At 48.7% G+C, this 26318-nt stretch overlaps 1 pseudogene; it reads left to right on the forward strand.

Moving 5' to 3' along the window:
- Positions 1 to 19814: 19814 nt before the first annotated feature.
- LOC103668006 lies at positions 19815 to 25472 on the forward strand (annotated as a pseudogene).
- The last annotated feature ends 846 nt before the right edge of the window (positions 25473 to 26318 follow it).

Genomic DNA, 26318 nt, shown 5'->3' on the forward strand with positions numbered 1-26318 from the left:
GCTGGGAGGCTTGCAAGAGAAGGGGGCATTTGGACTAAGGACTACAGGTTTAGAGGAGTCCTTAAGTAGGATAATCTTTCTTTCTGTGAAAGACCTTGGAAACTAAGTGTTCAAATAGTCAGGGGACTCCCTCCATGCAAACGGCTCCCTGAAACTGCGACAGTGTTGGCTCCATGTTCCAGGTGGATGCACCCACTGCCCAATCCCCCTCCTACTTTTGAGGGTGCTCGTTAAGGAGCCATTAGTCACCAAACGCAGGCAGACTGGTCCTCCGCCCCACAAGTTAAAAAGAAAAAAAAGTACGGTTTAACCAACTTGACTGCTGGGCTGCCACCTTGGATCAGGGGTGGGTTTGACCCTGGAGCTGTCTGCTGGCTCTACTCTCCAAGTCCAAGAGGAAGCAGAGAAAGGTTTGGGTTTGCTTGAATCACTGCAAAGTTTAGGGCTCCCTTGCGCAGGGTGAGCTCCATCACTGTGTATGGAACTGCACTGAGATGGGAAATTTTGTGCACGCCTCTTTCCAAAGAGCAACTCATCGAAAAGGGCTCGGAAACATTTCTGTGAGTGGTGCGGACAACTAACTGGCCCAGCCTCACCAGCACCACGCCCCCCCCCAACCCCTGCGGGCATTTTGCTTTCAGAGGCTTTTGAAATCAGTCAAGCTGGTCTCAGTCTCGGCTGGCAGCCCACGCTCGAAGACTACGCCTCTGCTAGTAATGGTGCGGAGGCTCCCACAGTCTGAAGTCGCCTCCTGTGCCCCAGCTCTCTGAAACCCGGACAGGGTCCTCAGCGGGGCCAGGAAAGACCCTCGGGTCGAAAGGCTCCTACCCCTCTTCTGCCTTTGTCTGAGACCAAGCCTGACTTCCAGAAAAACAGCACATGAATCTTGCGCCACCACCCCACCCCCATCCGCGCACACAAGCAGGTAGATTTATGGTGCCCTGCCCCCATCCCACTCCACCCCCAAGCCGGCCTGGGTCGGGAGACAAAGCGTCCCGGGGCCATTGGAATGCTAATGTCTGGGAGCCTGGCTGTAGGGCTGGCACAAAGGCAGGCGGGGCTGGGGGCGCACGCGACCCCACAGGCGCCCTTTGCCCCTCCTCTCCCCTAAGGGCTACTCTGCCTGGCTGTGTGACCTTGGACAAGTCCCCGAGCGTCAGCTAATTTGCTGAAGAATATGAAGGGAGTCCTTAGTACCCTTTCACTGGATTTCTGGGTGCCTGAGAGAAGGCAGTGCTTACGGTGGTCAGAGTTACAGCCCGCCCACAACCAGAAGAGTGGAAAAGACCCTAATAAGGCCTTGGCAGTGGGGAGAGCGTGGAGAGGGTGTAAGGGACTTGGGCTGAAAATGTGGTGAGAATAAGTACTGAGTGTATTATAATTACATTTTTACATGTGCATAATTTATATTCTCTGTTGTGTTTATTTCCCTTCTCCCCAAACTTGTTAAATACCTTCGGGCTGTGCTCAAGAAAAGGAAGGGGGCACTCACTAACTGTACCTGCCTGCTCTGCCTTCAAAGGGCCAAGAGCACAGAGACAGTGGGAGATTTGAGGCTGGACTCCTCTTATCTTAGGTCTCTTCCTACAGCTGGTGAGGAGGACAAGGCAGGATGTTCACACCCATAGAAACAGAGACCTAAAGGCTTAGAAGTTGGTGACTTCCTCAGGCCCTCAATCACTCGGTGAACTACTGAAGCACGCTAGGACTGTGACCTGGGTCTAGGTTCTGTGCAATTTAGAGCTCTTTGTTCTGTGCTGAAATAGTTCGTTCCAGCTCTGGCTGTAGCTGGGTCTTCTGGGTCTTGTAAGTTCAAAGGCTCCCTTGCACCCTTGCCTTTGGCCAACCCCACCCCCGTTCTCTTTCAAGGTCCCAGGCTGCTCTTCTCTGGGATCTGAGGGCCAAGGCAGAAGATGGGGGCGCCTGCCTGGCTAACCGGATTGGGCACTGACTTCCTGAGAACGGCCGCGGACCCCTGACCATGGTGCTGAAAGTACCGTGTTGGTTCAGAGCAGGAGACGTTTCTGGCAACTTCGTGTTCTCAACGCAGAAAACCATCTATCAACCCTGCCCACGTTTCTAGACCGTAGTCCCTAGGGAGCCCCCTGTGGCTGTGTAGATCCAGAAGAATTTCAGGTTTCCCTGGCATTGTGGAGAAAGCATGGACTCTGTTGCTGTTAACTGACTGTGTGACCTCAGAAAGGCCCTTTTCTCTCTAGGCCAAAAGACTCTCCTCTGGAAATGATGGAGCTAGAATTGAGTGACCATGTTAGGAACTTCTGGCAGCATCTGAGAGGTCTGAAGTGGAGCAACATTGGAAGTGTAGGTTGCAGCACCCCTAACTGGGAAAACTGGTTTGGAACTTGGCCCTCAGTAGGAGTCTCATTCTTCAGATTACAAAGAGCTTTTAGCTATTCCAAGAACAAAGGCTTAAAGAAGTCCCCCAGATGCATACACAGGACAGCAGAATGGTTAAGAACAGTTACTTCAGAACGACACAGACATTGGTTTGAAGCCTGGTACTTCCACTAGCTGGTGGTTTTCAATAACCGCCAAGTTAGGATGATAAATAGTGGCTGCCCAGTTGGGCTGATTCATGTGCTTGCTTTAAGCGCAGACTAAGCTGCCATAAATGTTAATTATTACCATTAGCATCTTCATTTGTCTCAAATTCTTCTTATTCTCCCAGGGTTTTTTGGGAGGGGGTGCTTTTGTACGAAGTTGAATTTCCTCTACACCTCTGTGCAGTGCAAACTGGCGCAAAGGCTAAGGGCCACTTACCCTTCCTGGTGCTGCTCCTCAGCCGGACTCCACCTTTCCTAAGCTCCAGGGTTAAATATCCAGATGTCCCTTGGGCACCCCAAATGAGACATGTCCAAAATGGAATTCCTCTCCCCTAACTCCAAACTAATGCTGCCTCCTGTTCCTGATCTCATTAAGTATCACCACCCAGGCATCCATACTAGAAATCTAGGTTCCTTCTTGACTTTTTTCTCTCACTACTTACATCCAATTAACCCTTAAGTCTTGCTGATTTATCCTTCTCACTTTTTCTTGAATCTGGCCTTTCCTTTATTTCCTTATGACCACTGCTCTAGTTTAGGCTTTCATCCTTCACATGGAGAGATTGCCTAACTGATCTTCCTATCTCTAATCTTAACACTCATCACTGTACCCTCCATGCTACAGCCAGAGTAACATGCGAATATAACATTTGTCACTCTCCGTTTAAAATCTTCAAGTGGTTTCCAATCATCCCTGGGATAAAGCCCATGTTCCAATAGGGAATGATGGTGTAATGTGAGCTGTGAAGTGATATGAATCTGGAGTCAGTTCCCAGCTGGTTCATTAACTATCAGTATGACCATGAACAAGTTCCTTAACATTTCTCTCAATTTCTTCATTTGTTAAGTGGAGATAATATTGCCTTATAGAGTTTAGGTTAAAGTCAGGCTGCTATAACACATTCACTAATAATTCAGTCTGAGGTGAGCACTCCAGGTGGGTGGTAGCTCTGCTCCATGCCATTATTCAGGGACCTAGGTTCCTTCTATCTTCTTCCTCTGCCAGTGTCTATGTCTTCGCCACCCACATACTTGAGGCTGCATTTTCATGAGTTATAGCTGGTGGGAAGGGAAAATACAGCATGGAGGAACGCCAGCCACAGTTTTAAAGTTTAGGCTCAGAAGTAGCACATTCCACTTCTACTCGCATTCTACAGGGAGAACATGATCATATCACTGTACCCAACTGGAAGAATAGTTATGTGCCTAGGAGGAAGTGAAGTGTGGAACTGGTGGGTAATGAGCAGTTTGCACCACAGAATTGTTGTCAGAATTAAATTGGATTATATATGCTATTATTTTTTTTATCATCACAAATCACTTAAGCTTATGACCAGAGTCCTGCTGCACCAGCCTCTTTTTCACAATGCTTTACTTGCCTTGACATTTACCATCCAGAAATATTGACCTGCTTGAAGTTTTTCCTTACACATACTCAAGTATCCATTCCCAAACCCTCTCTTCCTCCTCCCCAGCGCCCACCAAACCTCCAACACAGACATTACCTCCTCCCAGGAATTTTCTCAGAACTATTTCTCCCTCTTTGCTCCTACTCCCATAATATCCTGTGCATGTGAATATCCTTGCACTTTCCAGGTAGTATTGTGATTATCTATTTATTCACCTGTGCTTTCCACTGGTCTGTGAGATCTTCTCAAAGGTAGAAACTGTCCTTCATGGCTCCAATGAGTGCCCATTCTCAACCATATGCCGCATGTTTTTAGAACCAAGTAATGAGTAAGAGAATTGACTAATGAATGAAAGGCATTTCAATTATTTGTTTAGAAATTTCTGTCCTTCCCCAGACTGGCTACCATATAAAGGCCAAAGAAAATTTGTTGAATAAATGAATAATTTGTATAGAGACCCATTACCCTTCTTGCATCATACCCTCCTTAGCACCAAAATAACCTGTCCTTGGTTGCCTATGGGTTTATTTTAGAAGATGCCCCATCTGATTAGGTGTGACTGGGTTACCACCACGGTTTGATTATTTCTGAGATCGCTAGTAACAATGCCCACAGTCAGGTGTGGGGGTCCCTCCTGAGATAGTCCTCTAATGGACTTGACATCTATCTCAACTTCACCACTTCCTAATTTTATCACCTTGAGTAAGTTTCTTAGCTTCTCCAATCCTCAGTTTCTCCATCTATAAAAATGGAGAAAACCACACGTACCACATAGGGTTTTATGAGGATTCAAATGAGATGATGGTTGTGTCAATACACTTCATGTGCCTGCCAGCAGTTTGAAGCAGAACTCATTACAGTACCCTCTCCATCTCTGTCTTATTCCTACAGATGATTAGCCAAGAAGGCATGGACCAGAATGGACTTTCCCTCATTAATTAGTGAAAGGTTGCCCAAGGCTTGCTAATTATTGAGACAAACTTGCCCAAGGCCTATTAATTATTGAGACAGACTGAGGCTCCTGATATCCTAACATTATCACCAGCTATACTCTCTCTGTTGTACTAATTATCTATTGCTCATAACAAATTACAAAAAAATTTAACCACTTAAAAAAGATATATTCATTATGTGGGTCTTCTGTGGGTAAGGAATGCAGGCATAGCTTGGCTGGGTGTCCCTGGCTTGAAGTATCTCATGACTGTAGTCATGGTGTCAGCCAGGGATATGGTCTCATCTGATGGCTTCATTGGGGGTGGATCCATTTCCAAGCTCACTCATCTGGGCTGTTGGCAGGACTCAGTTCCTCGAGGGCCATTGGACTAAGGGCCTCAGTTCCTCAGTGGCTTTGGACCAGAGCTTTCCTCAGTTCCTTGCCATGTGGTCCTCTCCATGGGGCAGCTTACAACCTGGTTCCCTGGGTGACCTTGATCATGTGACCAATGAAGGTAAACAAGAAGACACCAAGACCAAAGCCACAGTAATCTAATCTCAAAAGCGACATCCCATTACCTCTGCCACATTTTATTTACTAGAAAGAAATTACTAAACCCAGCCCAAAGCCAAGGGGAAGAGATTACACAGTACATAGTTACCAGGAGGCAGGGGTCACTGGGGGCCATCTCAGAGGCTGCCCAACATATTGGCAGTAGCAGAATTTCCCTGCCTGCTTTTCAGACCCCAGAGACAGACAGACATATGTGCAGATGCACACAGCGTGCATGAACACACGCAGGCACACGCACCTTCCGCCCCCACATCTCCCCAGGGTCAAATACACTAGGATTCAAAAGAAGAAAGCCCCAGGTGATTTGACTCCTGGGGCTAAAGCATATGTCTCCAGTGGTGGGTTGGCTTCCAAGGGCCCAGGAGGGGGGCCGTTAAGTGCACACTGGAGCCACCCCAGCTGATCTCTGACATCCATTTACTGCTTTCACAGGCCTCCCCACCCCCACTCCTGGAGCCAGAGATTTAGGACGTCTGGGGCCTGGACACCGTACCCACTGAAGGGAAATTTACTGCCTCCAGAGAACCAGGGCCTGACTTGGGGTCTTGAATGCATCTTTTTCCCCTTTGCCTCTGCTTTATTAGGTTAATCATTGCTTGAATCGGTTGCCATGGTTTGGGCAAACCCATGGCGACTCTATAATGAAGCCTGAAAGACTCGGACCCCATTTATCATCCCTAGTGTTTGGGAGGCCCAGAGCCTCATTTGCCTCCCCCAGGGTCTGGGCACCACCCTTCTGCCTGGGGCCTCCTGGCCCCTTTTGAATGAGGAATGAACAGGTGGCGACTTGGAAGAGAAGACGAGACCCACACAGGTGGAGTGAGCGGTGCACTGCACAATCCCCCCCCCCGCCACACACACACACACACACACACACACACACACACACACACACACACTTATATTTTTCCATTCCAGGAGTCCAGACACAGATCAAACACACAGGCAGCTCTGCCAGACTTTTTCTTTCTGGAGAGTAGGAGGCAAAAAATGATCTTCAGTTAGAAGGGGTCCGTGGCTGTCCTTAGAAAGCGAATTCATGTCTCGACAGACCCAGGTGTTACTGCACTTCTTATTTCCTGGGTATAGATTGAGCAGCATTGCAATCCTGCAGTGAGTTGGAAACAGATGGGGCAAGGCCCAGTGGGGAAATTGAGGCATATCAAAGTTCAGTAACATGATCAAGGTCACCCAGTGATGGTACAGCCAGGGTAGAACCTGGAGCTAGTAAAATTGACCATAGAAAATTTCAAAAATAGAAGAGTATAATGAAATCTCATGTTATCTATCACCCAGACTCAATAATTATCACCTCAGAGCCAAGTTTATTTTACCCACATACGTACCCTCTTCCCCCAGCACTACCTGTGTAGATTACATTAAAGCAAATTTTAAACATCATACATCGTCCTTTCTTTGCTTAGCATAAATTGCATCATAGAGTGCAGCTACAGAGAGCATTGACTCTGAAGACAAAAAGTCTGGGTTCAAGTCCAAGCTCTGTCCCTTCCCAGCTGCGTGACCTTTAGCCAGTGTCCAAATATTTCTGAGCCTCAGTTTCTTCAACTATAAAATGATGTGCTGTTACCTTTCTCATAGATAATTGTCAGGTTTAAATGAAAGCAGGCAAAATAAGTGTTCAGCTCCTGTACCAGACGCAGAGTCAGTGGCGGCTCGTCCTGTCTCCGTTCTCGCTACCAGCATGCCATCAGCAGTGGCTGTTGCCTAGCGGAAGGTTGGTTCTTGGTCTCCAAAATCCAGGGCTCTTGGTGAAATCTCTTGGCATGGAGGCGAGTGCCTTGTTACTACTCTCTGCCTGGCGCTGGCCTCTGAGAACACAGATCTCAACAGTGAGCCTGGCTCCAGGTGCTGACGGGCCCCAGGCTCTGCTGCTCACAGCCCTGCTGAGCTCTGCCCCATGAACCCCTGCCCCCAACCAGCAAGACGAGGCTCCCCCTTCTCCTCTTCTTCTTGCATCTTTAGACTTTCTGACTTCTTTGCTGCTGGTCCCATTTGTGAGCAGGTGCTAATACACCTGTCTGAAGTTTATGTGTATGTGCATGTGTCTGTGTGTGTGCTGTCCCCACAAGGGACCTAGTATATTCTCATGCTTCCTTGGGCTCAGCCTGTGAGGGAGACCCCAGGAGGAGACTAAGAACTGCCCTCTTGCAGTTCCTCATTGACTGACAAGAGACCAGAGGAAAGTCATCAAACAAAGGCATGAAGGCACAAGCTTAGATACTGAGACCTGGAGGAGGTAAGGAGAAAACTAATCTCTGCTGAACACATAAGGTTGAAAACAAGAGAGGGCAGACAGGGGGCTGCATGGAAGCCAAGGGCATGGGAAAGGAGGCAGCCCATCTGGGTTCATTGTTTAGGTAGGGCCTAGCCCCAATAGTGGACCTTTCCAGGAAGGTTTATTCCAGGAAATCATCCACACCCTGGGAGAATCAAAGCTCTGAAGGGTCTTCCTGGCTGAAAGGGTGTGTCTTCTCCAAAAGCTCCCTTTCTTAACAGCAGCTAACTTCTATTGAGTGTTTATAACGTCTAATCACAGCCCTAGCACTTTCTGTCAATTAGCCTGTAAGAGCAGAATTATTCCCATTTTACAGATGATAACATTGAGGCTGACAGCAAGTCAATGAAATGTTACGTGTTACCTGGTAAGAAGTAGAGCTGAATTGAACCCAGGCTCTCCTTATCTAGAGCTGGACGCCTTGAACACTGCTACATTGCATCACTGACGTGCTGTCCCTTTTGATTTTAGCTATTTTCAAGAATGCATGAAGTAGAAAGAGAGAAGATGCATGCACTGTCAGTCAGCTTCTGTGGCCACCAATTCACAACCAACCTTGTTTTTTCTATTTGCCCCAATCCTACCAACCCCAATCCTGCAAACGCGTTTTTTTAAAGATTTATTTATTTATTTATTTATTTATTTGAGAGAGAGAGAGAGAGAGTGCAGAGGAGCAAGGTGGGGGAGAGAGGGAGAGGGACAAAGAAAATGTCAAGAAGACTCCTCACTGAGCGCGGAGCCTACAGTGGGGCTCGATCTCATGACCCTGAGATCCTGACCTGAGCTGAAAGCAAGAGTCTGATGCTCAACCAGCTGAGCCTTCCAGGCATCCCCTGGGTATATGTGGAATTTTTAATTTTTACTTTTCTTTTGTGTGTGGAATATCTTCAAATATATCCAAGATAGCTATCTTCCCACTTGTACATACATTTCTAAATGATAGGACATTTTTAAAAAACAGAACCACTGAGCCATTTTTACACCCGATGAAATTAGCAATTCCATCATATGATCTAATATCCGGTCATATTCAAATGCTTCTAATCATCTCTTTCAAAAATGTACAAACAAACAAATGAACAAAGAACCCCCCATTTTGGAATCTTCTCTCTCCCAGTCTGAGCAAGTAAGCCAGGCAGCCTGTTGGAGGCCAGGACCAAGGCCAAGACCAAGACCAGGCCAGCCCTGACTCCATGACTTGGTAGGACTGGCTCTGGGCAAGTCAATTGCCTCCCCACCCCCTCCCAACCAGCCCCACCCTAAAGTTTGGTGACCAGCCATCCTGGTTTGGCCAGGACTTTCCCAGTTTGGACCCTGCAAGTCTCTGGCAAACCCAGACGGTTGGTCACCTTGTAAGGAGCTGGAAACCTGATGCCCACCCCAGCCGTCCCTCCCACTCCTAGCTCCACTGTGCTGTTACCCACCCAGAGCACGGGGAGCCTGCCACTGAGTTTCAAGGGCCCTCGAAATAACAAATAATTTACCGAAACCTTTGAGGAGAGGGCCCCAAGCGCCCTGTTGCCAGCAGAGAATCAGGATCTTTTCACACCCAGGGGGCCAAATTCAGCAGTCTCCTCCCTCCGTCTTTTTCCCCTCTCCAGATCTAATGACAATCCAAAGAGTTCCTGATAGGGTTTTAAAAGATGCTCTTCATTCACCGTCCACCAAGCATGAAAATCCAGCTCGTTTGTCTCCATTCTTCGCCCTAAAGGCCCGGCCAGCCTCAGGCCTGCAGCCTCAAACTTGTCACTCACTTTCCACGTCCTTTTGTCAGTTTGCCTTTATTTCATTCCCCTGTCTCCTCCTACACCCTCCTCTCCCCCTGCTCACTCCATCCCGGTCCTTCCCCTCCGCCCTCCCCCAGCGGTCCCCAGTTCCTCTGTCCACACAAAAAAGGCAGCAGACCAGTCTGGGAATTTCTTTACAGTCCCTGAGCCCCCACCCCCACCCTGGCCTCTTCTCACTCACTGCTTTTAAAAAAAGTGGGAGCAAAAAACCAGCAGCAGCTCAAAGGGCTCAGGATCCAGGAACAAAATAGTCTCATGCCCCAGCTGGAAATGTCCTCAAGGACCCCTGAGCGCTGATCTTTGGCTCCACAGCTGTGGAACCTGAAGCTTGGAGAGGGGAATAGACTAGCCCAAGGTCACACTCAGAGTTCATGGCAAAGCAGTGCCAGAGCCAAGCGTCCCAACTTCTCAACCTGGACTCCCCCATGCAGAATTGATGGCCACTCCTCTGTCCCCACGGCACTGGATTTATTCCCCTTTCATGACTCCTAGCTGTCTGGGGTCATAGTCTGAAAGCCAGGGCACATCCAGTGCATTGCCGTGCCCCTTGCCTGCTTAGCATGTGGTAGGTGTTTGGTGCTGGCACTGGTGTTTCTAAGGAAATTGAACTGAAGGAGTGTGAGTGCCAGGGTGCCTCGGACTCTTTGGATCTCTTATCAGCCACCTCTGGGGCTTTGGGGCTGTGGCTTAGTTGCCAGGCTCAGAGAGTCCCCCTGGGCCCAGGGGAGAGGGGAGGGCGAGAAAAGGTAAGAGGGTGTGTGTTTAACACTCAGACCCCTTACCAGCCCTTTCCCCTGCTAAGAATAATCACACTGCAGGGAAGGGGGAGGACTGTTCCCGCCCTTCTCAGGGGCAGGCAAATAGAGCCGGAGTCCTTAAGAGAGCAGGAGGCCGATTGGGCATCTCATCTGGAACAACATGAAGCAGAAAGCAATGGGAGAGAAGCAGGACGGAGTAAGAAAGGCAGAAGGGGTTATGGGGGGTCTGGCTCTGCCACAGTCCATGAACGTCACCAATGTGCCAGGAGCTCTGAGTGATAAGAAAAGAGGCAGCTGCTGGCTGTGGAACCACATGGGCCTTGGAAGGGGGGGAAGGTCAGTCTCAAAAACACATTCCCCCATGGAGCATGGCCTCTCCTCTGGCTTCATCATCATTTGTGAAATAGGGGTAATTATAGTATGTCTCTCCTGGGATGGTTATAAAGACTAAATATAGAATCTGCAATACAAGAAGTACACACTGCCTACAATATAATAATATATCAAAGCAGGGGACTGCGTGACAGCTTCAATGAATGTCGGTTGTTGCTACTATCATGGTTATTGTCCCTCTGTACTTAAAAAGGTTTTATTATGTCCATATATTACTTCAATTATTTAAAAACTGACCCTTTCCTTTTTTTTTTGACAGCATAATCAAATACCTTAAAATAGTCAAATTCTTGGGAAGGGATAACTGGGGGATGGGCATTAAGGAGGGCATGTGATGTAATGAGCTCTGGGTGTTACATGCAACTGATGAATCACTAAATTCTACCCCTGAAACTAATACTACAGTATATGTTAACTAAATTGAATTGAAAATAAAGAATTAAAAAAATAGTCAAATTCTTGGTCCAGAAATTCTTCCTAGAGAAATCATCAGAAACTACACAAAAATGTATCAGCACGAGGCGCTTGGGTGGCTCAGTCAAGTGTCTGCCTTCAGCTCAGGGTGTGATCCCGGGGTCCAGGGATGAGCTCCGCATCAGGCTTCTCCGCTGGGAGCCTGCTTCTTCCTCTCCCACTCCCCCTGCTTGTGTTCCCTCTCTCACTGCCTCTCTCTCTGTCAAATAAATAAATAAAATCCTAAAAAAAAAAATGTATCAGCAATGGTATTCATAATGCCTTCTTTTATAATGGTAAAAATTAGATCAAGAGAAATGTCCAACCATAGAAGACAGATTGGATTATTATATATTAGATACATTAATTATATTTTATAGATTAAGTTTAGGTTATTGCATATTAGATTAGTAGATTATTTTATAGATCTAAAATTACATGTTTTAGATACATTACACATATTTCATTTATCTCTCTCTCAAAAATTAGATACAAAAGAAATGTCCAAACATAGAGGGCAGATTAGATTATTATATATATTCAATGAGGCACAGCCCCATTGAAAATTGCATTGAAAATAATACTTGTAGAGGGGCGCCTGGGTGACTCAGTCATTAAGCGTCTGCCTTCGGCTCAGGGCGTGATCCCGGCGTTCTGGGATCGAGCCCCACATCAGGCTCCTCCGCTGGGAGCCTGCTTCTTCCTCTCCCACTCCCCCTGCTTGTGTTCCCTCTCTCGCTGGCTGTCTCTCTCTGTCAAATAAATAAATAAATAAAATCTTTAAAAAAAATGAAAATAATACTTAACATGAGGAAATGTTCACAATATATTGCCACGTGGAAAAAATACACCTGATTTTAAGCAAGATGGCAGACAAGGCAACATGCAAACTACTCCACTACAAAATATCTAGAAACTCCAAATAAAAGCTAAAAAACATTATTTTAAGAGGTATAGTATGAAGCTATTTGCACAAAAGATACATACATACTTAAGCTTAGGAAAGAATCTGGAAAGACATCGACCTATTTATTGACTAGACAACGAGGTGGCAGGACTTCCTTTCGTTTCTAAATGTTCTTCGTTTTTTGCACTGAGTTTGTATTATTTTTTAATTCGAGGGAAGTGTTATCATTTAAAAGCTTTAATGAATGAACACAGTGGTACTTTGATTTTTAAAAATGGCTTTGGTGGGATGGCAAGAATGGCTTCCTGGACAGGGACCTTTGCAGTGAAGTTGGCCAGGCAAGCAGAGATCAGCAGGCCCTCAGGGGCTAAGATGTCAGAGCAAGGAGCAGGAGTGGGGCAGGAATTCCCACCTCTCAACTCGAAAACTAGTGATCCTTCTTCCTCGCTTTCCAGCTTCCCACTGTACCACAAGGGGTTTGAGAAAGGGATAGAAGGGAAATTGAACCAGTCCATTGGTTCGGGATTGGTTGGGTGCCCCCCATGTGCCCTGCACTGTGCCGGGCACTCCGGAAATTCAAGGTAAATCCAGGGCTCCAGCCCCTGCTCTGCTCAGGAAATGAGCTTTCTGTATAAAAACATTTACCAGAAACTGGTTGGTTTGGTTAAACATCAAAGTGGGACTTTTAAAAATTTTGTAACCATCTGAGATTAGTAGTGGGGTGAATAGTGCCCCCCACTTCCCACCTCAGAAGATAGGTCCACCAGGAACCCGTAAATGTGACTTTATTTGGAAGAAGGGTCTCTGTAGGTGTAATTAAGTTGTGGGTCTGAAGATGAGCTCATCCTGGTTTAGGTGGGCTCTAAATCCAGGGACGAGTCCCTAGAAGAGAGGAGAGAAGAAACAGATCCTGAGACCCAGGGGGGAAGGCTTCCTGAAGAGGGAGACAGAGGTTGGGGTTAGGGAACCGCAAGCAGAGGAGCGCCAGGAGCCCTTGGAAACTGGAAGAGGCGAGGAAGGAGTTTCCTCTGTAGACTTTGGAGGGAGCAGAGTCCTGCCGACAACCTGATTTCAGAATTCCGGCCTCCAGAATTGTGGGAGAATAAATTTCTGTTGTTTTAAGCCACCCAATATATGACCATGTGTTATGGCGGCCCCGGGGAACTAAGAGACTTTTAAAAAATACTGCATCTCTCTGTACCTCTTTGCTCAGAGCACGCACTGCATGCCAAGCGTGTGACAGACAGTAAAAGCTCAGCAGAGGTTGGCTTCCACACTCACCTTTCGTGATGGTTAGGGAGCCATGGCAGGTGTCAGCTGTGGTCCAGCGCTGGGCACTCCTGGAGCTCCCGAAGTGTGCACACCTGTTTGACAATGTCTCCAGACCACTGGGAGGACTGAGCTCTTCTCTCTGCTGTCCTGGCCTCAGCTATTTTGGGTTGCCTGGCTCTGGAGGCTGGTCACCCACTTTCTAGTGTGCTGCCCCCCATCACCTATGGCCTGGGGAGCCAGTTATCCAAGCTCAGTGGGATCTCCTGCCAAAGAACAGATGGGATCTGAATGAGGAGCCGTGGGCCTGTCCCTTGAATGTGTGAGCTTTGGGTTTCGGACTTGATGTCATCAGGATGACACCAGAAGATGAAAAGAAGAGAGGCCTCATCTGGTGGGGTGGGGGCAAAGACCCCGGGGTACCAGCTGGGGCTCTCAGAAGTATGGATAATCAGGATGAATGTGGACTTGCTATGAGGGCACAGCTCCAGCCTAAGGACTTGTCAGAGGACAGCGTTTCTAGAAGGACTGAGATGGCCCACGCCGCATTTGGGGAGGAATCCCAGAAGACCTCCTAGAGCAGGGCGGAACTTGAAGGAAGAAAGAACCTCAGGACAAAGAGGCAATGACAGACAGTGAAATGAGCCTGGGATTTGAGCCCAAAGCCCCGGTTCGAATTCCAACCCAGTCGCTGTTAGCAACGGCAGATATCCTTTCAGACTTTTATATCGACGTGAGGAAACACTTATGCCCTGCCTTTGTCATACTATCCTTATTTCACTTAATACGTGATGAACATCTTTCAGTCTTAGTGAAATATAGACCTCCCTTGTCATTTGAATTGCTACGTTAATTGCTTCCATTTTCTCATCTATAAAATGGTCGTTATCTGACCTGCTATGTTCTTGGGCTTAGGGGGGTTTAAATGAGAAAACTATGGTACCACAGATGTCCGGTGGAGGGGGGTCTGTGTGTGGTTCATGGACTTTTTAGTAGCCATCCTGCTCCGAGGAACTGCCTGGACCAGGGAAGGTGGGGAGACAGCAGCGGGACAGAGCAGGCTTCGTGCCGCTCATCCATCAGCACTGACAAACCCGGCCCAGCTGCTGAGCAACGGCAGGTCTGGAGCACGCGCCCCTCCCTGGGCCCTTGGCACCCTCCTCTTAGGTCAACACACAGAGTGGGCTCTGTCGGCCAGGTGAGGACAGGGAAGATTAATGGAGCAGGTGCGGGCTTGGGGGGGGCAGTCACCTGGCTGGACAAGGTCCCCCCTGGAGATTGAGTGCCCAACACAGGCCAAGAACCAAAGCAGATGTCATTCAGCCCGGCTCAGACTGGCCTCAAGGTGGGCTGGGGCCAGCCCTGCTGCCCCTGCTGCCCATCCCGTTCCCCATCCCCTGTCTCAGCTGGCCTCAGCTGGCCTCACTCGGTCTGTAATATGGGGGCCCACAGAGAGGCCCCCGGAGCCCAACCTGTGGCATTCAGCTTTAAAGTAAATGTTTTTGTTTCTTTAATTTCCCAAGTAACTCACTGCAGAAAAGTGTAGATCAGCAAAATACTATAAATCACCCATTAATCTGACCCCCCGGAGATAACAATGTTAACATTTAGTTGGTATTATATCTCTATCTATCTACTCACACCTACGCAAGCACACACACACACACACACACACACGAAGAGAAGAGACACAGAGAATTCACTTGATAGTTTTTGTCCTCTAATCTTCTTTTTACACTTACATATTATGAACATCTCCGTTTTCATCGCTGCATATATTCTGACTGTTCAGACACAGTATCAACATGTATGTAATCAAAAATCCCCTTTTGGATATTTAGGTCATGTCTAATTTTTAGCCCTTTATAAATAACACTGAGATGAACATTTTTATTATTTCTTTAGGGAAACGTCCTAGAAGTGAGACTATTATGCCAGAGGGTATGCGCTTTTTAAGGCTTTGGGTGCATACAGCTAAAGGCTCACCCCTGTGTTTAGTGGAGCTTGTGGGTGGTCCCTCCTGCACTGGGATGGGCGGGGGACAAGGCAGCTGGTGGGCAGAGGTTGGAAATGAGGCCGATCTAGCACGGATCCCACTGTCCAGGGGTTTGTCATCCAGACTTCTCCCCTGCCCCCAATCCCCGGGGAGACAAGTCATTGAACGGGCAGGTAAGGAACCTCGTGAGCTTGGGATTGAGCACCTGGGAGCAGCACAGAAGTCAGATTGGAGGAGGAGAAAATCTTCTGGGGACATGAAGTCAGAGACGACTTCCCAGAGTAGGTGAAATTTCTGACAGGTGAAGAAACAGAGGCTCAGGGTATCTGGTAATTTACTTGGTGGATGCCCCTGGTGGGTAGCCAGGACTCAACTCGAGTCTGTCTGGCCCCGTAGCTCGTGAGCCTTCCCTGGGCCAGCTTACCACCAGAGCTGGGATTACTTCTCAGCCTCACTTGGGATAGAAGGCCTTGGGAGTCCAACTGGGGTCCCCAAAGCTGGGAAGCGTGGGGTCTGAGGCTGTGGAGATGGAAGTCAGGGCCTCCTACAGGCTCCCCCACCCCCCAACACCACCACCACTGGCCTTCTCTGCATGGGGCAGCCAGCTGGCGACCTGACCTTGTGCCTCTGACAATGATTTAACCGCATTAGTGGGGGTTTGGGGGAGATTTGTAAAGCTGTCAGTAGGGGAGGGGCTTTAACTCCAGCCTCTTGGCTCAGCCACTAGTTGGGGGTGGGAGGAAAAGGACCCAGGGAGAGGCCAGGGGCCTTCTGGTTCTGCTTGCATTTCCTGCATTGGGGTCCACCGTGGAACACCGGGGACCCACTGAGCCCATGCAGCTCTGTGTCTCTTCCCATACCCCAAGTCCAGCTTCCCCTAGTGTCACCCCAGGCAGCTCCGAAATATTGTCCCTCCTCTCCCCTGTCCCATGTAGGGAGAGCCCAACTGGCCACAGAAAACAGCAGAAATCACATTGGCGAGGGAATCCAGAGACATGGGTTCATGTCACAGCCCCCCTACTGTCAGTGCAGAGACCCCAGTGCAAGTGCTACGGGGACCAGCAGGCGACACACATGAATGGTGGTGGCCAAGTGGACACTGTGGTCACCTGGAGAGGCCACATACCCCTAAGGGGGCCAGCTGGGACTTCAGTTCAGCTTCTTACTTCTACTCAACAATGAAAACTTAGAATTTTTCGAGAGCGCCGGACATTCAGATTTATATGTGACATCTTCCCAGTGTTACCAACCAACTGGAAAAAAAATTCAAACACAGTGTAAGACAAACAAAAAAAAGTCTGAATGTAGCCTGAGGCTATAGTCTCTGGCCTAGACACAGAAACAATAAGGGCCAGAGGAGCCACTCTTCGATATTGCTCAGCACAGCCCTTTGTTTTAGGTGGAGAAACTGAGGCCAGATAGGCCGAGAGAGGCATAACATGATTAAAGTCACATAGTGAGTTAGTGGCCCGGCTGGGCAAGGAATCCAGGCCTTCTGCCCCCAGCCTGTGTCTTTGCCATAACTGGCTTGGCTGAGGGGGGGCCCTGGGGAGACACTGGGGGATCTGAACATTGGGTGAAGGGAGCAAAGCTAAGCGCCTCCCTCTCTGCCAGGCTCACCGAAGGCACCTTCAGTCCTCTATAAGCCCAGGGTCCAGCAACCGAGTATTTCCTCTTCACCTTTTCCACCATTGCTCCCTCTCTGTTCTGGGAATCTGTGTACAAGCCCCTGTGGTCAAAGACACAAGGCAGGTAGGGGAGGGGTCTAGCGCCCTTGCTCCATAAGGGACTTGACGACAAGCTACCCACTGTGGTCTGTGGCAGGGGGGAGTATCTCCACAAATACAGATTTTTAAACCAAGTAAGAAATTAGACAAAGACGCGAGGCATATAGAGACCAAATTTTACATTTACTATGGATGAAGCTGATTTTAAGAACATGGCTCATGGCTGTGGGCAAATGGGCTTCCTAACATGGAAACCTAGAATTAGATTTACCAACGAACTCACGGGCAGTCCTGCACCATCACTAGCCTCCCCTAACCACAAGAGCACAGCAAAAATGGGTGCACCTTGCAGGCAGATAAAAGGGCTGGATCACTCAAGCCTGACTCATCTATCAGATAAGCCACTCAGTATTCTGAGCAGAACGAGGGAGAAAGAGCAGAGAGACTGGGTGTGGCACGTTAAGGGGGCTCATTAGACACAGAAGGAAATACTAAGATTCCATTTTATCTCTGCTTTTGACTTCGTAGCTACCCTTGTTATCTTAGCGATCGCTTAAGGACGACATCCTTATCACATTATCACCGTCTGCCATCCATGACATTATACCATCTCACATACAACGTAAGAACTTTATAACACTACGCTTCCATTCTCCCTTGCACCCTTGGTGCCATTGTTGTCAGACATTTTCTATGGATATTATAAATCTACAAATATAACATTATTATTGTTGTTTCATAAAATTATCTTCAAAATATCTTGTATTTATGCATATGTTTAGCAGCTCTTGCTCGCTTAATTCCTTTGTGTAGGTCCAAGGCTCTACCTGGTATCATCTTCCTTCTCTTGAGGAACTTTCTATAACATTTCTTATGGAGCAGATCTGCCGGCAACAAATTTTGTCACCGTTTATTTGTATGAAAAAAAGTCATTTCATCTTCATTTTTGAAAGATATTTCCTCTGGGAATAGAATTCTAGATTAACAGGGTTCCACCCTCCCCCCCGCAGTTTAAAGATGTTGCTTCACTATCTTCCAGCTTGCGTAGTTTCTGATGAAAAGTCCGCTGTAATTATCTTTGTTCCTGGGGGCATGTTTTGTTTTGGTTTTTGTTATTTCATTCTCTGCTTTCAAGATTTTGTCTTTATTGCTGGCTTTCAGGGATTTGATTGAATATTCTTTGGTGTGATTTTACTTGCGTTTATCCTGCTTGGGGTTCATTGAGCTTCTTTGGTCTGCGGATTTATAGTTTACATCAAATTCAAAACTTTGGGGACACCTGAGTGGCTCAGTTGGCTGAGCATCTGGCTCTTGATTTTGGTTCAGGTCATGATCTCAGGGTCGTGAGATCGAGCCCTGACTCGGGCTCCATGCTGAGCATGGAGCTTCTTAAGATTCTCTCTCTCCCTCTCCCTCTGCCCCTCCCACCACACTCGTGCTCTCTCACTCTCTAAAAAAAAAAAAAAAAAAAAAAAATTGAAACTTTTGCTCATTACTTTTTCAAATGCTTTTCCTGTCTCCACTCTCTCCTTCTGAGGATCCACTTTCATGTATGTCAGTCTACTTGATATTGTCTGTTCGTCCCTGAGACTCTGTTGGTATTTTTCTTAAACTTTTTTTTTCTGTTTGCTTCATTCTGGACGGTTTCTAAGGCTATGTCTCCAAGTTCACTGAGCTTGTCTTCATCAGTGTCTAATTAGCTGTTCATCTCATCCAGTGAAATTTTCATTTCAAATACTATATTTCTCATCTCTAGGAGTCCATTCAGTCTTCTTATCATCTATTTCTTTCTTCATTATGTTCCTGTTTTTTTCCAAATCATTGAGCATAAGTGTATTTGTAAGAGTTATTTTAATATCCTTGAATACTAATTCCAAGATCTCTGTCATTTCTGAATATATTTCCATTAATTTCTTTTTCTCCTTGTTAAGAGTAACCTTTTTTTTTTCTTCTTTGCACTTCTAGTCATTCCTGATTGGATGCAATGTAAATTTATGTTGTTGAGTACTGGATTTGGTTGGTAGTCCACTAAAGAGGGCTGGACTTTATTCTGGTGTGCCATTAAGAGACCAGTATGATCTTTCAGAGGCTTGTTTTAAAGCTTTTTAAAGGTAAGACTAGAGTAGCCTTTATTCTGGAGTTAGTTTAGTCCCACTGTTGAAATATGACCCTTCCAGTATCTCTCATAGGGCTTCTCTCATTTGTTTCCTTTTAATCAAAGATCACAATCCTGAGTTGCCTGATTTTTATTGTCTAAAAATTGTTGTATCATATGTTTTGTCCAGTTTTCTAGGTAAGTCCATCCCTGTTACTCCATTATGACTGAGAAAAGTCTAGAAAGAAACATTAGGAGTGAGGACCTGTTTTGCCATGAGCAGTTCCTATACAAGAGTGAGCAACAATGAGGACCTGGACCATTTTAGGATCATACCTGTGCTCTGAGGGATGTTCTATTTCATCATCTAGCTGCCAGGCTGTGTGGTGCAATGGACAGAATAATGGATCAGGGATGTAGTTCTGCCCCCTCGCTGTAGTGACATTTTGTTTTGGTCTGCCCCACATCATTCCCCTCCTCCTTGTCTAACATCTGCTTTCCTTTCAAGAACTGCTCCTTCCCTATTCTATATGGTTCCACTTGGGCTGCCAATCATAGGGCCCTGCCCTTAGGCAACAGTGATGAGTGGCCCATGCCCAGCCAATTGGAGCTCTTAATCTCCCTGCCTCAGTCATTGGTTTAGGGATGATTACATGATCCAAGGTGGGCCAATCACATCCCTTGCCTAAGATTTTTACATGGATGCTAAGAAGGATAGCTTTTCCCTGAGTCTTTGTCAGTCTGGATTGATACAAGCCTATAGTTTCCTGTGGACACATCCTCCTCCTCTTTTCACCTCTCCAGTAAAAGAGATCAAGGCAGAAGGCTTGAGGCGAAGACCAGAGGGAGTCCTCGCAACATGAGTGAAGTCCATGCAGTCTCAGAGGCTAGCTGAACCCCTGTACTTTCTGTTTATGTGATCCAATATGTTCCCTTTTCTACTGGTTTGATTCATTTTCTGTCATAGTCAACCAAAAAAAATATGACTATTTACATGCTGTTTTAGGTCTTGGTCCAGGTGTCTTCAAAGTGCACTGTGTCTCCTCTAAGGGGTATACAAGAAGATCCATTGGTGCGTGGGAAGAAAATATAAGATTTATTTATGAGTAGGCATTTTCCAGATGGAAAAGAGGATATCGGCATGGCAGATAGCATGTGTGACGGCAGACACTAGATTCTACCCTTCATGAAGGCAGGGACAGGGTCTGTCTCATGTTTGTGTTTCCCAGTGCTGAGCACAGTCTGACTCACAGGTGACATCAAAAAAATATTTGCTGACCTTCCCATGATACCCAGAGAGGGGTCCATACAACATTGTTCTGGGTTCCTGTCATAACTTAGAGAGAAATTTCACAAGGTCCATAGCCCTTGATATCCTGCAAATGAAGGAGGAAGATGTCCTCAAATTCCTTGCAGCAAGAACCCACTTGGGTGGCACTACCCTTGGCTTCCATGTGGAGCAGTACATCTGCAAAAGGACAAGTGATGGCATCTACATCATAAATCTGAAGACGACCTGGGAGAAACTTCCGCTGGCAGCTCTCGCCATTGTTGCCACTGAAAATCCAGGTGGCATGAGCACTGTATCTCCCAGGAATACCGGCCAGCGAGCTGTGCTGACATTTGCTGCTACCACCGGAGCCACTCCTACTGTGGGCCACTTCACCTCTGGAACCTTCACCGACCAGATCCAGGCAGCCTCCCTGGTGTATTCTTGTGGTTACTGGTCCCAGGGCTGACCACTGGCCTCTCACAGAGGCACCTTATGTTGACCCACCTACCATGGCTCTGTGGAACAGACTCTCCCTGGTGCTACATGGACATTGCCATGCCTTGCAACAATAAGAAAGCTCAGTCAGCGGGTCTGATGTGGACGCCGGCCGAGAAGTTCTGCACAGGCATGGCACCATCTCCCGTGAACACCCATGGGAGCTCCTGCGTGATCTCTCTTCCTACAGACAGACTGAAGAGGAAGAGCAGGCCGCTGCTGAGAAGGCAGTGAGCCAGGGGGAGTTTCAGGGTGAATGGACTGCCCCAGCTGCTGAATTTACCGCTACCCAGCCCAGGGTCTCAGACTGGTCTGAAGGCGCACAGGTACCCTGTGTACCTGTCCAACCTGAGGAAGACTGGAGCGCTCAGCCGGCCACTGATGATGGCTCTGCCGCTCCCACTGCTCAGGCCACTGAAAGGGGAGGAACAACAGCGTGGTCTTACGCTGTTCTACAGACTCTTAAACAGAAAAGGGAAATAAGGTTGATGGAAAATAAAGGTTCTAAACTAATGAATGAATGAACATATGAATGAATGAATATGCAAAGACTAGTGGTGTTTAGACAAGGGCTTGTAGTGGGGTGGAGGGTACACAAGCAAGTGGACGTAGCCGGTAGAGAGCAAGTAACGTGAGTTTCCATGAGGGAAGGGCATGGAAATCTTTAGCAGGGAAATTTTTTTTTTTTTTTCTGGGAAGGCGAGGACACAATTCATCAGGGTAGCCTCATTGAGGACAGGAGCTGCAAGGATGAAAGGAGGGGAAGGAATTCAGCTGGAGCAAAATTCCTGAGTCAGGAGCATGCCTGACCCATTTGTAGAACAGCAAGGAGGCCGGTGAAAGTCAGGTGGACGGGTAGGAGGCCACAGAGACAAGGGGAGGATGGCTGGATCCTGTGGGGTGTGTAGCCGTTCTAAGGACTTGGGATTTACTCTGAGGGACGTGGGGCACCGTTCCAGGGTTTCAGGCAGAGCTGTGATCAGGTTTGCACTTGGAAAAGGTTTTCTGGCCACAGCATGGAGAATAGGTGGAAAGAGGGGCAAGGTGGAAGCAGAGGCCTGTTAGGGGGCCGTTGGCAGTGACTGAGGTGAGAGAGGATGGCAGCTTGAACCAGGGTGCTCTGCAGAAGGATCTGCTGTGACCACAGAGGCAACTAGAGTCCCCCGTGTTGATAGGGTGCGAGAGAAGGAGGGGTCAGCCACGACCCCAGGGTTTTTGGCCAGAGCAATGGGAAGAAAGGAGTAACCACCAGCTGAAATGAGGAAGGGGATGAGGAACTGGTGTTACAGGTGTCCGGGAAGCTCTTCCCGCCCAGTCTCTGCTTCAGTGGTTGTTTGGAGCCGCAGGGCTGGTGCTGGGACCTCTCACTGACACTGTCACCGTCCCCTCGTGTTCACGTCACCCACCTAATGTCAGTGCCCTTGAATCATTATGACATCAGCTTGTCCCTCTTGGAAGGATCTTGGAGAATCTTCCTAAGGAAGTGGTGGGCTCAGCTTTTCCTAGGAAGACAGGTCCACTTCGCTGTGGAGGTCAGGAGCCCAGAATGTGTTGGTGGGGCTGTGTTCCTTCTGGAAGCTCTAGGGGTTTCCTCGGTTTTTCCAGCTTCTAGAAGCTGCCCCATTCCTTGCTCTGTGACCCCACATCCCTCCAGCCTCTGCTTCTGGTACCATCTTCTCTCTAGGAGGGAGATTTCTATGCTAAGATTTGAGTTAGAGGAGGGCTCCCTTTGCAGAATGACTAAGCAGTGACGCTTGTTAGGAGCCTGCCTCCGTCAGGTGTGAAATGATGGACACGTCAGGAATGGGGTGCTGATACCAGAGAGATTTAAGAGGCAGACCCACGCCGGTCACCGGATGTGGGGGTAGTATGACAGTGGGCCGGAGGTGGGTCTGGGTCAGAGAGGGGGATCAGAGGTGTCAGGGCAGAAGTGGGTCAATAAAGACCCAGGAGTTTCCATTTTGGGAGCTTGGGACAGAAAGTTTCATGGGGAGAAGACAGTTTGGAAGGAACATGAGTTCCGTTGATGGTCTCTGGTGTTTTGGAGTTGAAACATCCAGGTGGATGTGTCCTAGAGGCCATGGGATTTGTCAGGGATGGAAATAACTTGGGGGCTGTCAGGAAAGAGATAATATTAAAACAACAAGACGGGTTGCAGATGAGAAGCATAAGGAATGAACCCAAGGCACATTCAATGCATGGGACCAACACTGCAAAATTCCATCACTGCAGAAGGCACCTGTAGTCTAGGGACCATGCATACCAAATACACACACACGTGCACACGTACACACGCATATGCACAACCCCGGGAGCAGAGGCCTGGGCATGGCCCAAAGGAAGATGCACAGTGCGTGCTCAGGGCAGTAGGAGGAAGCCAAGGAGACAGTGGTGACTGGAGCCAAGAAAGACTGAGTATAAAAAGGCAAGGCTTTCAACCGGCTCGAATGCCACAAGGAGGTGAAGAATAGGGACTGGAAATGGGTAGAGGGCCAGGAAATACAGGGCGAGCGCTGCCCTGACTAGCTGGTGTTCTTGAGCCGGTCACCGGCCTCAGCTACCTCCTAGAGCAGGGAAGGGTAGAGGAGCTGGGCCCTCCGAAGTGCCGGCACGTACTGAGGAAATGCTGGCTCCTGCTTTATCGACTATGATAATTCTCTTTTCACCTTCTGTAAGCCTCCTTGCCTGCTTCAGCCTGTGCAGACTACCCCCACCTTGGACCTCGCTCTCTGCTTCCCTCCTCAAGCATCCGACCGACTGGACAGCCCCCTGAAGATGTGCGGGTGTCCTGGGTCTCTCATTCAAACTTGTAACTCCCAAATCTCCCCTGGCCCACCATTTTGAAGGTGGAGATGGTCTGGAGGAGCAGGAAGGCTCCAAAGCCCAGAGTGGTCCCTGATTGGTCAGTGACCAGCACCCAGTTTGCTGAAATCCACACACCCCGCCCCCGCCCCCACCAGTGAAGGTGTGTTGTCCCATTCTTATGTTGTGAACTCTTCTGGGGGCAAAGCTTTCTAGAATGCCCCCGTGGGTTAGGAGAAGCAAGCAGTGTTTCTGGTTTGGAGAGGATATTGGCAAGGACACCTCTAAAATCCTGAATCCCCCACGCCTTCAGGTCCTGTGCCTTGGAGACCCCCATCCACGTGTTCTGGGCAAGAGAGTTCAATCCGCTGGGAATGGGGAGAAGTGGACAGGGAGGGAGCCACAGAGGGGCGCACTGTGCGGCGGGAGGCTGGCCGGCTATTGCAAGCTGAATTGCTCTGGCAGGGCTGGAGGAAGCAAATTCTTTTCTTGCAGAAGAGGGTCTGCTTTCCTTTCTCCCAAGTCTAAAGGGGGGTGAGGAACAGGACTTTCTGATTGCCCTGGGACCAACATCCTCCTCCCAACCCCCAGGCTCCTCACACCTCCTGGGACCCCAGTGAGCACAGAAAGCAGTTCCATCCAATAATGCAGTAGGTCCCCCCTTTGCTCCTATTTCCCACTCAGCAGTGGGGCAAAACACGGTTAAGGGCAGCCAGGCTGAAGCCAGCCCAGCCACTGCCCCAGGGCCAGGCCTGCGAGGGCCTAGAGGCGCAATCCTGCTTAGGCCACTGTTCGTTTTTAATCCTCCTAATCCCCTGGGATTTGGAATCCAGCCCAGGAAAAGCCTGGGTTTGTTGCAGGCACTGGCTAACACCCACCTCCAGAGAGCCTCGGGCTTCCAGCTCCAAAGCCCTTGGCCGCCCCACTAACTAGCTGAGGTTGAACAGCATTGGGGTGTTTGAATTACATTTGTTATTAGAATTAACTTCCACTTTCTCTATTTGCAGTTAGGATATAAACTTTACCTCTTAAACACTAAGCTTCAGTAATACACTTTAAATAAGATTAAAGAGGGGCACCTGCATGGCTCAGTCGGTTAAGTGTCCAACTCTTGGTTTTAGTTAGGGTCGTGATCTTAGGGTCAGGAGATCGAGTCCCGAGATCAAGTTCTGAGATCGAATTCCGGGCTCAGCGCCGAGCCTGCTCAACATTCTCTCTCCCTCCCCCGCTCGCTCTCTCCCTCTCTCTGCGTCTATAATAAATAAATAAGTAAAATCTTCTAAAAAAATAAATAAGTTTAAAGAGAAAGGATTAATAGTTTAGGTGGATGCAATGAAGACAGAAAGTGTGCCGTGGGTACCAGATAGCTCAGGTCTGGGAGAGCCCGGTGTGATGGGTGCAGAGGGGGGTTCAGAGAGGCTGGGGCTTGCCCAGAAGGAGCTGGGGCAGCTCCTGCACCACCCACGTGGCTCCAAAATGGAGGCCTGGCTGCCCAGAGACTCCAGGGACCTGGAACTTCCCAGGCAAACCCTCTGGCAGATCGGAATGAATTAAAAGCCCCCAGTTCTACTCTCCTGCCTGCTTACCTATCCCCCAGGCCTCCTGGGTCTGAGGGCTTTGTTTCTTCCTGGCTTGGATGGGAGCCTCCCTACACACACACACACACACACACACACACACACACACACACACACGGCCTTCTCCGGAGATCTTCCCCTCCCCTTCTCTCCCTAGGCTGTGAGGCCCCTTCAGGAGCCCCTTTGTAAGGTAATTGGATTTCTCCCCTTGTTAGTTTGCAATGAAAATGTCATCTATTCCGGGCCACCGCCAGGGAGGGGCCAAGCCCCCATTCAGTGAGGCTGGCGGAGCTGTGAAGCTATTCAGGCCTCCCTGCCTCCCAGTCGGGCAGCTGGCTGCTTCCCTGACAATGCCCCCCTGCGCCCCCACCCCTACCAGTGTGCCCAGCCCCTCCCGGGAGTGGGCCTGACAGGCCGAGGGCTTGGGGGGCTAGAGTCTGAGGTTCCGAGGTCACCACCACCCACCTCCAGCAAGTAGACCCTGGAGGTATTTGATTTTCAGAGTGTTCCCCAGCCCTAAGTGTGGGCACTTGGGAGGGGGCAGGACCGAGGGAAGGGGCTAGGCTTCCCCAGGGAGAAAATGCCATGAGTTCTAAGATGTTAGGGCACTCGTAAGGCAGACTGAGAAAGTGCACAGGGCAGGTGCTGGGGCAGAAGGGTGGACGCCGTGACCTCCCTTGGAGAGGTTCTATGTCTAGCAGAGCTGACCAATCCGAACGCCGCCATGGGGTCGCTTCCTAACCTCAGCTGGACGCACGTGCAGGGGGCACACTGCTCACCCCCAGGGCTCCCAGCTGGAAACACAGCAGGGGAAATGGCTCACAGTTGGTCCAGGCATCTTCCAGTCCTTCCCCAAGAGCTTGTGGACAAAGTGAAAAAATGGGGGAAATAAGATGAAGGGCAGTCATATGACTCTGTAACCTGTTCCCCCAAAGGGAGAAAGATAACCTCCCACCCTTACCAGCACTATTCAAGTGTGGAAATTGAGGTCCACAGTGCCTTCGTATTTG

Source organism: Ursus maritimus, unplaced genomic scaffold, assembly GCF_017311325.1.
Source record: "Ursus maritimus isolate PB19 unplaced genomic scaffold, ASM1731132v1 scaffold_7, whole genome shotgun sequence".
Lineage (NCBI taxonomy): Eukaryota > Metazoa > Chordata > Mammalia > Carnivora > Ursidae > Ursus > Ursus maritimus.